The sequence below is a fragment of the Dromiciops gliroides genome, chromosome 1 (assembly GCF_019393635.1).
Source record: "Dromiciops gliroides isolate mDroGli1 chromosome 1, mDroGli1.pri, whole genome shotgun sequence".
In the NCBI taxonomy this organism is placed as follows: Eukaryota; Metazoa; Chordata; class Mammalia; order Microbiotheria; family Microbiotheriidae; genus Dromiciops; species Dromiciops gliroides.
Window position 1 is genome coordinate 274581228 of NC_057861.1, and position 10359 is coordinate 274591586.

Below are 10359 nucleotides of genomic sequence, written 5' to 3' on the forward strand. Positions count from 1 at the left end.
TCTCCTCCAGGTGGTCCCCACAAAAGTCTTTTTAGTTTTTGTTTTGTAGGGTCACAAGGGGTTGAAATCCTTAAAAAATATTGTCATTGGTACAAGAGACCCTAAGAGATTCTCTATTCTCATCTGAGGGTCAGACCTTAAAGCCCTAATAAAATTTTGTGGTTTTAATTATTTAATATACTTGTCATGTCATATTGTGTATTTTAGATATTTGTATTGATGTCTTATTCCCCACTAGACTATAAACTTCTTGAGAGTCATGGCTATGTCTCCTTTAAACTTTGTGTGTCATCCAGTATTGAAGAGTGTTCTGAATACTGCAGGTGCTAAATACATGTTTGTTGTTGGTGCTAAAAGAGGAAATTCCAGAGACTGACTATGGGTCAGTGGTGCTAACTTTATTTTTTAAAGACACATTTTATTCATCTTCATGATCAGACTATCCATTTAAAAATCAACAACAAGGGTTCAAACAAACAAAAACTTCATTAAAATCATTTATGGAATGCTTTACACTTTCCAAAGAACAGAAACTAAAATAAACCTACTATACAATTAGTCACAAATACAGCCCTGTATTTTATTTTATTTTTTTTTGCCCATATACAAAAACATGTCTTCTTGGAGCAGCTAGGGTTCTGCCCAACTGTGCTTGGCTGAGTTCACAAACCTGTTATAACCTGTAGTTCCCTTGTCACTCCTCTGCCTCTCTCTCCTGCTAATCTTTTTTCCTAAGTAATTAAATATTCTACCACCCGCCATAACTACCCATAGCCACATTGGTTACGTGGTTTGGCAAAATATTGGCCACCATCCCAAGGGCCTGAGCTCTTGCCTTCAAAGTTTCCTCCCTTCATGGACCAAAGGTTGAAGACTGATTGTTTGTAGTTGCCTAAATCATTTTAGCTACTATCACCTCCAAAGTTGCTTCCCTCATTTTCCAATCCATTGTAAGCCATCTTTACTTCCACCATATCCTCTACCACCACGACTACCACCAAAACAACCACAACCACTGCAGTTCCCAACATGGCCAAAGTTATCATTTCCATCAGTCTCTCCACAGCCACCAAAGTTGCCAAACCACTTTAACTTCTTTGACTAGATGAAGCTCCAGAACCATTTCCTTGTCTATACAGGGCTTCTCTACTTCACAATTTGTGCCATTATGAGTATGGTATTTTTGAATGACAATCTTATCCACAGAAGTATGGCCATCAAAAGTCACCAAAGCAAAACCCCTCTTTTGCCACTTCCTGGATCAATCCATGATTTCAGTCACTTCATTTTTTTCCCATATGTTCAAAGTAGTCTCTTAAGTTCTGCTCCTCAGTGTTTTCCTTAATACCACCCACAAAGGTCTTTTTCCACAGTTAAATGACACCTGGGCTTTGAGAGTTCTCTGTGGAAATAGATCTCTTTGTTCGACAACTCTGCCATCAACTTTGTAAGGTCTGGCATTCTGGCTGCATATACCTCTTCCACTGTGTATAGCTAACAAAACCAAAGTTCCTGGGAATGCTGGTATTTGGATCCCCTCAGTTACCATTCAGTCCATCAGTGTGCCCCATTGCTCAAAAATGGCTCCTCAGGCTCTCTTCGTGAAGCTCATGCCTCTGATGAAGAGTTTTCTGCAGCTGTTCAGGCCCTTGGAGGACTGTGACTTCCACACTGCAAGAATGGAAGCAAATGGTTTCAGTGATACTTGTCCAAAGGCATCGGGGACAGAAATGTCAGTGGAGCAAATTTACCATCATCTGATGTCATGTTTGCCTTCAATCAAATAGGAATTCTTTGAGGACAGGATCCTGTTATAAAACAGAGGGAGTATTGGCCAGCTTGTTGTTCTAAACTTAGACTATTTCTTCAAACTTTAACATTTTAGAGGAATTTCAGGGACTTTTTATCTCTGCTCCCACCCCCATCTCTTTATGTTGAGATTTCATCCTGGTTTGGTCTATCATAGCCCATCCGACTTACTGTTTCCAGGAAGGATATGGGGCTCAGACAACCAAATTGCCTGACATTTTTTGTTGTTTTTGCTGGTCACCAAAGCCAACTTTTGCTGCAATGCTTCATTGCATATGAAAAAAAAGTGCATCCTCCTGTCCTTTAGATTTGCCAATGGAATGTCAAGCAGAGACAGACCTCTGTGTCTGCCCAGCTCCTACATTAATGGGGCAGTAGAATACATGGTTCTTAGCACAATTGTCTCATTTCTACTTGTGCTGTTGGAGTTGTATTTAACCATGACATGCCAGATGGCATAGAAGCACCAGTTGCTTAGTCCTAAGGAGCAGTATCATCCAACAAAAAGAACTGCATATATGCACATGGAGGCTTTCACTATTATTGTGGGTTTCCAGGACTTTCCAAAACTAACCTCTGTAGCTATACCCTTTACAATTGTATGCCTGATCCTTGTTCTCTTATAGGACCTCATTTCCAGGGGATGTAAGTCTCCTTAATTACACTACTGCATATTCAACACAAAACACTTCTGCTCAGGACTTATGACTACACAGATGTTTACAAACCTGGGCAGAAAAAATATCAAGTGCTAATTCCCAGAGCTGTCTGGAACTAAATGTCCCAGATTATGTTGTGATTTAAGGGGTATGTATGTTGTATCTAAAAGAGATTCTAGGTGTCAGGAAAGCTGTATTCTAAACATAATTCACTACATCATCATGTCATAAGTGTGTACTAGGTGATTTTAGGCAAGGCATTTTAGGTATCTGTTGACATACATACATATATATATATACACACATACGTGTATATGTGTATATATACATATAATGTATTAAAGTTTAAAAGCAAGCCATTTTATGTATCTGTCAACAGTATACATACGTATATGTGTATATATTTATATACATAATATAGTATTTTAAAGCTTTTAAAAGCACATTGCATGTTTTATGTCATTTGAGCCTCACAACAGCCCTGTGATATAAAATATCAATGTTATTTCCCCATTTTACACAGGAAAAATTGAGGCTGAACAAGGTGAAAATGACTTGTCCAGGGTCGTATAACTTATGTCTATGACAGGAATTTAACTCAACACTTCTTTGACTACAGGTTGTGGGGACGAATTTTTAATTGGGGAGTGCTAGCTAAGCGGCCCGCCGCAATATTGGGGACAAGGAAGGAGGACCAGCAGCTTCCCTCAAAACAGAACAAGATTTATTTTAACAAGAACGAACTTAAAAAAAAAAAAACAAACAGGATCAGTAGGATCAAGGGAAAGGGGAATAAAATGGGGAAAGGGAAATTATACAACCTGAAAAAATACCCACCGCCCAGGAATCAGCTGAAAATATGCAGCAGAATGCCTGTCACTTTCCAGCGTCCAGCTAGAATGCCCAATTCTCCTCTCCCAAACCTAGAAACACCCCACAACAAGCCCCAGCCAATGAGATGGCCTCTCTAACAGTCACATGACTGCCCTCACTAGGCTTCCAATCATTATATTTTGCCAGGCCCATGTAGGTGTCAGCGAGTGGTGATGGACTTGCAGGTGCCAGAGCCCTGGCAAGGGCTACAACCAGTGGTGAAGCACCATGCGGTTTGCGGAGCCCCAGGCCAGTGCACACCGAGGCATAAAAACTTCAAAATAACAAATTATTCTTTACATGGTCCAGTACTCCATTCACCTCACTACCTCCCTATGTAGGGACTATGAGTCCTTATCAAACACCACCTCCTACCTGAAATATTTCCTGATAACGTCCAAGCTTCTACAGCCTCTCTACAAAAGCTATCCCATATTTAATTTCTATATCTTTTGTAGGTTTTTATGTATGCTTTTTTTTCCCACTGATAGAATGTGATCTAATTTAGAACCTGTACTTACTTGATTTTGTCTTTTTATCCTCAAAACGTAGCACAGCAACCAGAACATAGGAGTTTAATGCTTACTTGACCGATTGACTTTTTTGTTTTGTTTTCCTTTGTTTTGTTTTTTTTGCAGGGCAATGAGAGTTAAGTGACTTGCCCAGGGTCACACAGCTAGAAAGTGTCAGGTGTCTGAGGTTGGATTTGAACTCAGGTCATCCTGAATCCAAGGCCAGTGCTTTATCTACTGCACCAGCTAGCTGCCCCCCTGATTGACTTTTAAAAGGTAAGGTTGGCCTAGGTGATAGTATATGATAATGTCAATGTAAGAGTGGATCTAATACTCTCCCAAATTAATAAGTATGTAGTCTGGGACCACCATTCCCCTTCTTAAGTCTAGCATCTATTTCAATAGTAACCCAAATAAGAATGCCAGTCCTCTATCTGGTTCCCAATTCTGGGAGTATATAGTATCATCAATCAGGGGAATAATTCCAATCAGTTTAAGAAGTAATAGAATAAATCAAAAAAGATAACCAGAATAACCCTCATCCCCAACCCAGAGAAGTCACATAGAGAAAGACAATATAATATACATAAAGAAGACCAAAAAAGGCACCTCCTGAAATCAATGATTATGGGTAAATTCAGTGTCAATTTCATTCATTAACTGAATGGTTCAAAAATTTCCAATCCCTTCAAACCCCTATACCTGATCTATAAGTATAACTGCCAGAAAAGCAACAACAATAAAAAATGCAGCATGTGGTTTAGGTGAAGTGTTCCAGTGTATGCATCTAGAAACTTGCTACCATAATAAAGTATTTTCTAATTGTAAATTTATGGAATAAAACAAGTAATTCCATAACATAGTATAATAAAAAAGATGACTGAATATGACACTGCAAATCTATTACATACAAACTTGGTATTCCTTTTAAATATATAATAAAGTTAACATGTAAATTTTTCCCCTTTTTCTTTCATCCCCCCACATCCTAGAAATGCCTACCATTACACACAAATATGTAAATACATGTAAAATCATTCTATACATACTTCCATTTATTAATTCTTTCTCTGGATGCAGATAGTATCTTCCGTCATATATCCTTCATAGTTAATTAGGGGATTTATAATAGAATGACTTAGTCACTCAAAGTTGTTCTAAAAACAATATTGCTATTACTGTATACAATGTCTTCTTGATTCTACTCATTTCACTCCATTATTTTGTGCAAATCTATCCATGTTTTTCTAAGATCATAAAGCTCATCATTTCTTGTAGAATAGTATTATTCCGTCACAATCATATACCACAACTTATTCATCCTTTCCTCAATTGATTGGCATCCCCTGTCAATTAATTAATTAACTTAAATTATTTTAATTTAAATAATTATTAAGGAAAATCTCTCAATTCCTTTTTTTCTTTTGTTGACATCAATCCATTATATCCAGGGGCTTAGATAAAAAAATAAGGTCAAGCAAATATATTAGGGCAAAACCTAAAACATTGAGACCTTACAATCCTATCCAATACTAGAATCTATGATTGCTATAACTGTTCCGAAGGCCATTGTAACATGGCAATGACATATTTTTGTTTTAGAAATGACATGTGAAAGAACTTTGAAAGGATTTTCACAGTTACCATTAATAGAACTTTAGAAGTTGTCACTAAGTTAGTTAAATTTAAACACGGGATGTCTTGAAGCTGGAAACAGGAATGTTTTTGTTTTGTTTTGTTTTTTTCTTCAGGTGAACTGTAGATAATTTCAATTTGTGCTTTACTTTCTTTATAAGTTCTGTTTGTTCTTATTTCTTGCATTATGGTACTTAGTTGTTTGATTTTTTCACTTGTTACTTTCTTCTGGGAAGCCTCTGTGTATCCTATCTTCAAGGTAATGTGTCTCTGTGTATCCTATCTTCAAGGTAATGTACTTTCCTTGTATAGAAATCATATGTTCTTTTCAAAATACTGGTTTTTGTTTCTCATTTTCCAGATTGCCCTTCACTTCGGAATATTTGTATTCCCTCTCATTCAGTTCATTGAAAAGATGTGATTCAAGTTTTTACTATTTTGCTAATTATTTTGCTGTTTCAATCCATAAATTCTGCCATTTATGCACTCTCTTGATCTACTCAGGAATATCCTGTTGCAGTTCTATAATATAAATCCACAAGGTCTGCTATTTTAATTGATCTTGGTTAGAGTTCCTTTGTCTTTTATATTTATTCAGATAAATTTACAGTTATTTAGATGACATGGTAGCCATCTTTTTCTGTTATATCTTTCTTGTTGATTTAACTGCTTATGCTATAGGTTTTCATTGTATTTCTCCTGAGATCTTTTGTGGTTTTAGTCCCTCCTCCCTTCTATTTCTATTTCTCAATTTGTGAATTTTTCCCCGTTCATGGCAGAATTCCCCTGGGGCAATGTCTCAACCTCCTCTCATGTTGGAAAATTCATTTTTCAATTGTCTCTAATACTGGCTCAAGACTTCTGGAGGAAAATGATTATACCTAGCTGTATGACATTATCTTTTCCTTCAGTTCCAGTGCAGTACCATATGCTGGTACCCAGACCCATTTCCCTCTGTTCTTTAGTTCTGTGGCTGATGCTTGTCATTACAAAATACAGGTGAAGGCAGGTGCAGGGGCAGGGTATGTTGGCTACAATAAAAGAAGGAAAATTCTGTGTAAATCCAAACTCATTGTGTGTCCTGTTAAAGTACAGACATTACCAAGTAAAGGGTGCCTGAATGTCTATGTTAGGGATGAACTTTCTCTACTGTTAATTCAAAGGGCTTTTATCTTGTTAGCCCTCTTGGTGTCTTAACCTGAGGAAATAACTATAATTGTTTCAACTATAGTATATAATTTTGGGGGTTGGAGGTAAGAGACAAGAAGATAGAGAGGATTGGGATTGGAAAAAATTTCTAGACCTCATTTTTTTGGGGTCACATGGAGAATTTATTTAAAGGAAACTCAGAGATTAACTAGTCCCACATCCTAATTTTAGCATAAGGAAACTAAGACCTAGATGGTTAAGTAGTTTTTTCAAAGGTTACCCTTGGACAATAATATTAAGTGCTATTCCCCTGTATTACTGAATAAGTACTGGTAGATCAAGTACAAGACATGTTATACAAAAATATACTTTATTTTAAAAACACACCTTTTTCGCTAAGTGATATGAATAATATACAGAAAGATTAGGTATTTTGTGGATTTATTTTATATTCTGCAGCTTTCCTGAGGTTACTCTATGTTTTAATAAACTATCATATAATCTGCAAATAAGAACAATTCTATTCCTTCTTTACTTATGTTTACCTCAATGCCAAATAATTTTACTCCTTTATTTATATTTATCTTAGACTTCAATTTCTTTATCTTTATCACAACGGCTGGCATTTATGAAACTACAGAAAATACTTTTGACAATGGAGAGCTGTCCTTTATGTCTGATCCTATTGGAAAGGCCTATAGATTTTTTTTTCTATTACAGATAACGCTAAGTACACCATTAAAGCACTTATAAAAAGTGATATTTTTGCTTCTTAATAACCTATGACTATTCTTGTAATTTCTTTTTCTTACCTTATTGTTATAGACAGCATTTCTAATACTATGTAAAAAGAAGTGATGATACCATCCTTGTTTTACCTCAGATTTATGAGAAAGAATTCCAGTTTAACTCCTTTGCAAATAAAAATGGTACTTAATTTTAGATAAATACGATTTACTATTTTTTAAAAGGTTGGTTGAGTCTTATATTTTCTAGTGTGTTTAACAGAAATGGATATTGCATTTTTTCAAAGGCTTTTTCTATATCTATTGATATAAACATGATTTTGTTGAATTTCTTCTTTGATATTATAATGAAAAATTTTCATTTTTATAGAAAAAGATAAGTAAAAGAAAAATATTAAAGTTTCTCCAATTCTTCTTACTACATGTATAGGAATCTAGTCTGTTCTGGCAATGATGTTTTATATATAACATAACTATAGTATACATATTATTTATGTATATGTATACACATTATATATATATACATATGTATATATAATATACATATTAGCTATCATTATCTACCAAGTGATAATTTCTAGAAAGAAAGATATTGTTAATACCAAGAAGCATGGACCATGAATAATATTTGTATCTCCTCCCATGCTATTGTACATAATGGGCACTTAATAAATGGCTGTTAAATGAGTAGTAAACTCCTTGAGGGTGGGAACTCATTTGTTTTTTGTCTATGCATCCCAACACCTAGCACATTGCCTGAAATATGGTGTTTAATAAATGTCTATTTATTGAGAGATTAATAATGTAAGATGTTTCTATGATTTGCCTAACTGAATAGGATATATTCCCAAAGATATTCCCACACAGTAATACCTTGTATACTTTAATAATCATACATTTTTCTTTTTTTGAGATTCAATAATATTATTTAATAAATCTTACAACATGAGTTACTTAGAAAAGAACACTCTATTTGATGAAAGGTGCTGGTAACCTCCAAAGCAGTCTAGTACTAATTAGCTTTAGATGACTATCCCTCATCATACTCAAAATAAATTCAAAATGGATTCAACTTTGAATATTAAATACTATGCCATAAAAATGAGAATAAAAGCAAATAATATTTTTTCTATCTTAATAGTCTTTTTTCCAGTTACATGTAACAACAGTTTTCAACATTTGTCTTTATACAACCAAAGTTTTCTCCCTCAACCTTTCCCAAGACAGAAAGCAATCTTATATAGGTTATATATGTACAATCTCATGAAACATATTTCTGCATTAGCCATGTTGTGAAAGAACAAAAGGGGAAAACCTCAAAAAAAGGAACAAAACAAACCAATAATAAAACAATCATACACTATTTTTCATTTGAAACTAGAAAAGGAGTACTAATAAGTGTGAAAGGAGAAAGAATTTCTATCTTCATTCCTCAGATGGAAAACTATTAAGTTAACCATCAAGAGAAAACATCCATGTTGTTAAAATCAAGTTTCTGTAGATTGAGGAGATTAAGAAAGAAGAGAAGAATCCATTGATGTTAACTCTCCAAAATTTTCAAAGTTAAGTGAGAGAGAAGATACAACAGCACTTTAGTTTCTTACGATTGTAAAATCCTACAGCAAAACCTCACTTTGTTGTTGTTGTTCAGTTGTTTCAATTGTGTCTGATTCTTTATATCCCCATTTGGGGTTTTCTTGGTAAAGTTACAGGAGTGGTTTGCCATTTCCTTCTCTAGATCATTTACAGATGAGGAAACTAAGGCAAAATCTCACTAGCCTGGAATAATTATAGAACCTCAGAAGTGGAAGAAACTTTAGAAGTCATCTAGTTCAACTCATATATTAACAAAAAATCACATCTCCAACATACTAGAGTTCATCCAGAGTTTTGCCTAAAGATGTCCAGTGAGAGGGTTTTCAAGAATCTTGCAATTACACATTTCCCAACATTGAATATTATTGCTATAGCCTGAAAACATACTTCTATAGTAAGGAGTGTAAATTAATATTTTTAGTCACTCCTGTAAATGTTCTATTTCAACTTAATTTTATTTTTTTCTTTAGTTCAGGTTGTATTTTGTATAAATCACTAATGATTAATGATATGAAGGAGAGTAATTTCAAAGATGAATTTTTTGTTTCTTTTTTCAGAATTAAGAGAAAACATGATGTTTATTGTATTTTGATGTATTAATTCCTCCCATTATATATGGGAACAAGTGTATGAAATCCACATTATCAAACTGACATGATAGGAAAAAATAGAAATGCCTTTTTTTATAAATCCAGAAAATCAATTATTAAATATAAAAATATCAAAGAGATTTTACTCCTACTCCTTATTTTAATTCTATATGAGTCTTTATATTTCAAGTATATTTCTTGTAAACAACATATTGTTGGATCTTGCTTACTAATAGATTTTGCTAGTCTCTTCCATTTTGAGTGAGTTAATTCCATTCAAGTTCCCAGTTGTTCCCCCCATTATCTTCTTATACTTTTGCTCTTCTGTACTCTATTCTGTCTTGTTTATTTCAAGTTATCAGCCCTTCTTTTTCCCCCATTTAACCATCTCGTCACAATCCCCTGTTAAAGCTTTAGTTTTGTTTCTTATATGCATCTAATCTCTCTTCTATTGCACTTTCTCCTCTTCTCATTTCTATCTGTATCCTCATTGAATTGAATGTATTTCTACAACAAACTCTTTTTGTGTTTGTTTGTATGTTCCACTCTCTTTTGACTAATTTAGATGAAAATGAAGTTCAGGTGATACTTGCTTCTCCCGGAATTCTAAAGAATTAATTAAAATTAACTGAAACAATAACTAACAAATCTATTGTATATATAGCAAATCTACACATATCATGAAGACTTGCTTTATAGTACCAATAAAATCTATCAGGGAGACAAAAAGAGATGAAAATCGCATTTATTATTACCACAGGATGTATAAATTCTTGGGATTATGCCTTAC

At 34.3% G+C, this 10359-nt stretch overlaps 1 pseudogene; it reads right to left on the minus strand.

Annotated features, from left to right (window-relative positions):
- Positions 1-764: 764 nt before the first annotated feature.
- LOC122748356 lies at positions 765-1767 on the minus strand (annotated as a pseudogene).
- Positions 1768-10359: the final 8592 nt, after the last annotated feature.